This window comes from Triticum dicoccoides, chromosome 4B (genome assembly GCF_002162155.2).
Source record: "Triticum dicoccoides isolate Atlit2015 ecotype Zavitan chromosome 4B, WEW_v2.0, whole genome shotgun sequence".
NCBI classification, from domain to species: domain Eukaryota; kingdom Viridiplantae; phylum Streptophyta; class Magnoliopsida; order Poales; family Poaceae; genus Triticum; species Triticum dicoccoides.
This window is the reverse complement of record NC_041387.1, coordinates 180,165,329-180,169,269: the sequence shown is the minus strand read 5'-3', so window position 1 is coordinate 180,169,269 and position 3,941 is coordinate 180,165,329.

The following is a 3,941-nucleotide window of genomic DNA, read 5'->3' as shown; positions in this document are numbered from 1 at the left end:
TCATCACCAAGGCAGTCAAGGAGATCCAGGAGGCAAGATCTATGCGGGGCGGTCGCCGCCCACCACCCGACGTGGCTCCCTGCACAGGCGAGGACGAGGAGCTACACGTATGCGTTGACATCCCTGGTCTCAACACGGCAGCGTCTCAGGAGCTCTTCTGGCCGTCCCATGTTGGTCGATGCGAGGGTCCCTCTCATAGCTACGTTTTCATGCCCTTCGGTCTGCTAGACGCGGCTGCCGCATCCCAGCGCCACATGCGGGGCGTCCTTACAGCTCAGGAGGCCAGGCACCGAGCGGTTCGGAGATGGTGGATCCTCACAAGCCCCCCTGGACCTCCAGAGCCTCCCGAGGATCAGGGCCAGGGCGTCGTCTCATGAGGAGCGGCTTCTGTAGCACACGTCTTCTACTACTCCCACGTCTCTTTACCAACGATACCAGGCAACAACTTTTAGTTCGCTCAGTTGGGGGCGCCCCTTGGGTTGCACTATCCCAAAGCCACGTGGGTCCGTACCTGCAGCGTGTATCCTTCTTGCATCCATAAGAACTGGCTTACCTTCTTCCATGAGTTGCTTTATGGTTAGCATCCGCATGCTTGGAGGTCTATTACTTCTCGTGGCCTCTCCGCATTGTTGACCTGCCTTTTTCTCATCCCTCAACCGGGGCTACACATGCCTGCACGGCGCTTGTGCTCGGGTCCGTCCCTGCAACACTAACAAATCTAAGAGATCGAGCTCTGGCTCGCGGCCTGCCCCACGCACGTCCCTTCACCAGGTTCTCAGTGCCTTCATCTTCTTGTGGAAAGATCAATGGACAGGCAGCAAGAGCGGTTCGGGATCATATTCTCCTCCACAAGCTAACTCGTAGGGACCTATGAAGCTTAACCACGGGCAGGCCCGACGGTCGCCCCCTTCTCATGCAAGTCGCTTGCACGTTAAAGGGGGGGTGTCGGTGTCAAAACCGTCGGATCTCGGGTAGGGGGTCCTGATCTGTGCATCTAAGGCTGATGGTAACAGGAGGCAGGGGACACAATGTTTACCCAGGTTCGGGCCCTCTTGATGGAGGTAAAACCCTACTTCCTGCTTGAATGATATTGATGATATGGGTATTACAAGAGTTGATCTACCACGAGATAGTAGAGACTAAACCCTAGAAGCTAGCCTATGATGATTATGATTGTGATCGTCCTTCTAAGGACTAAACTCTCCGGTTTATATTGACACCGGAGAGGGCTAGGGTTTACATGGAGTCAGTTACAAAGAAGGAAATATAATATCCGGATCGCCAAGCTTATCTTCCACGCAAAGGAGAGTCCCATCCGGACACGGGACGAAGTCTTGGGTCTTGTATCTTCACGCTCCAATAGTCCGGCCAAAGTATATAGTCCGGCTGTCCGGATACCCCCTAATTTAGGACTCCCTCAGTAGCCCCTGAACCAGGCTTCAATGACGATGAGTCCGGGGCGCAGTTCGTCTTCGGCATTGCAAGGCGGGTTCCATCTTCGAATTGTCACAACCTAGCTAGTCATGCATTAGAGTGTTGCATCATGTTTATTCTTTCATCAGAAACTTGAAATGGGGATGACAGAACCCCCAGTCCCCTCTGAAACCAACTAGGGTTACTAAAATAATTTTTTCAATGAACCTGAAATGCCCTTCTAAAATGCCCATCATTTTTGCCTTGGTTCAGAACCTCTGCCAAAAGTGGTGCACATTTTCCTAGGCCATCCTAGGGTTTTTGATTTAAATCATAGATATTTGAATTTGGGCATTTAAAATAATATAAAATATTTAAATGCTCAAATATCTCCAAACTAAAATGTTTCATGTTGGAAATAATCCAACTATGGGCCAGGAATAGTTTGGTGAATTTTGAAGTTGCCTAGGTATTTTATTAAATTCAACAAAGTTGCAGATATATTAAATAAAAACAGAAACAGAAAAAAAAGGGGAAAAACTTCCCTGTGCGGCCCAGCCAGCTGGCCGGCCCAGCAAGCCAGCCCAGCCCACCACCGCCGTCGTCCTCCTGGCGCCAGTCGGCCAGGCGTGTGGCCGGAGCGCCACGCCACCAGCCCGTCTGCCTGCCTCCCCCGCCAGCGCGACGCCGCGGCGCTTCTTCTCGGTGCCGCCCCGATCCCCTGGCCTTATCCCCCGCTCTCTCCCGTGCTGCTCTCTCTCTCTCTCTCACGGCCGAACACCACCGTCGCCGCCGTTCGCCATAGCCGCCGTCTCCGACCACCCCTCGCTCCCCCGACTAGCTCAGGAGCTCCGCCTCGACTCCCTCTTCCTCCCCACCGCTCCACAGCTCCCCAGAAACCCTGCATCGCCGCCACGTCGCCGTTCCCCTCTTCGGGCTCCGATCATCGTCGCCGTCGAATTCGTCGTCTCCAGCGCGTCCCCGAGCCCGCTAACCACCTCTGCAGCCCCGCGGTGAGCCCCCGGATCGTTTCCCCCTTCTCCCCTGGTCTCTCCCGACCTCTAGGCCCTAGCCCCACTTTGGCCGAGAGCTCCACGCCGTCGGCGATGTCGCCGTCGTGGCCACGGTCGCCGTAGCGCCCAACTGAGCACACCATCGTGCTCCACACCTCACTAGGAGCATGTAGCACGCACCAACACCTCCCTTAACGCCCTGCAACGCCGATTCCGACCGCACCCAAACTCCGGCCGCCGCAGCCGAGCTCGCCGCCGTCAACTCCGGCCACCCCGAGCCCAACCACCACCACCAATAGTCGCGGCTCAACCTCAGCAACACGTAGATGCCTTCCGCCGTCCATTTGGTTGCCGGAATGGCAAAAAGCACTTTCGCCGCCGTCTCGGGCCTCGCCGGCGTCATGTCGCCGGTGGGGTTTGACCTGTCCGACCTGAGGTTTGACCCCCCAGGGTCACTGACGCGTGGGCCCTGTCGGACAGGTAGTTAGTTAGTACTAATTACCGTTAGTCAACCCCCCCTGACACTGACAGTGGGCCCCAGCGCCACTAATTAGTAATTAGAATTAATTTAACCCTGTTTAACCCCCCTGTCACTGACGTGTGGGCTCCACACGTCAGGTTTGACTCCAGCCAGCCGCAGTTGACCACTGACGTCATGCTGGCGCAATAATTATAATTTCTGGATTTAAATTAAATCAGGAAATTCCAGAATATTATTTAAACTTCAAAAATTCATAACTTTTATTCTGTAACTCCAAATTGGACAAATTATATATGAAAAATGATCAGAAAAATCCAATCTACCCATCTGTACTATTTTCATGCATGATCAAACAAGTTAAATGGATGTTTTAAGCAGAACAAGGAAAAGCACTTTAAAAGACCATATTTGAACTTAAAATTTGAATCCTTGATTCAAATTTGTTCAAACCCCTCTGTTCTTAGTTGCATTAGCCCAACACACTCATATTGCCATGTTTCATGCATGCATCATATTGTTGCACATTGTTTGGTGATGGTTGTGTATCGATGTCCTTTGCGACAGGTTCTGCCCCCGAGGAGTACCGTGATTACCCTAACGAAGAACCATATCAGTGCATCGAACCATCAGGCAAGCAACCAACCATTTGATCATATCGATACAATCCCATGTTCTCGCTCCTGCTCTCTTTTACTGCATTAAGACAACACGATTCAAACTGCTGTGTGCTACGGTAGTTGAACCCATTTCCTCTGCATGACCTGTCATTGCCACAGTAACTAGATGAAACCCACTAGCATGTGTAGGAGTTGTTTGAGCCATATGTATGTGTTGTTCCTACCTTGCTATGCCTGCTATGCTTAGAGTCGTGTCAGGTCTGGTTCATCTGGGTGATGGGCTAGAGTGAAATGATTATGTCGGTAATGAGAGTGGTGTGGTGAACACGATTTGGTAAAGGTATCGATGAGAGGCCATGTAGGAGTACATGGTGGGTTGTTTCATTGAAGCCGACCTTAAGCACTGAGATCTGTATG